The sequence below is a fragment of the Eimeria mitis genome, genomic scaffold (assembly GCF_000499745.2).
Source record: "Eimeria mitis Houghton genomic scaffold, Emh_scaff6956, whole genome shotgun sequence".
NCBI lineage: Eukaryota > Apicomplexa > Conoidasida > Eucoccidiorida > Eimeriidae > Eimeria > Eimeria mitis.
This window is the reverse complement of record NW_013575053.1, coordinates 2,127-2,379: the sequence shown is the minus strand read 5'-3', so window position 1 is coordinate 2,379 and position 253 is coordinate 2,127. Positions and strand designations below refer to the sequence as shown.

The 253-nt window shown below is 39.5% G+C and overlaps 1 protein-coding gene across 1 annotated transcript in view; it reads left to right on the top strand.

Annotated features, from left to right (window-relative positions):
- Positions 1-253, top strand: part of EMH_0089820 (uncharacterized protein) — a gene marked incomplete at both ends in the record, with an annotated part of 2,631 nt that overhangs the window by 339 nt on the left and 2,039 nt on the right. The gene's annotated exons all lie outside the window — the stretch shown is intronic.

The window sequence follows — 253 nt, the reverse complement described above, 5'->3', positions numbered from 1 at the left end:
TTTTTTTTTTTTTTTTTTTTTTTTTTTTTTTTTTTTTTTAAGATTTGCGCCCCCCCTGAATTTCGGTCTGTCCTTTTTAGCTCCATTTGGAAACGGCCAGACGTCGCACGATCCGTGAAGGTTAGGGTTTAGGGTTTAGGGTTTAGGGTTTAGGGTTTGGGGTTTAGGGTGTATATAGGATGTAGGTGGAATGGTTGTACTTGTGCTAGGGTTTAGGGTTTCTAGGGTTGTTTATGGTTCAGTGTTTAGGGTT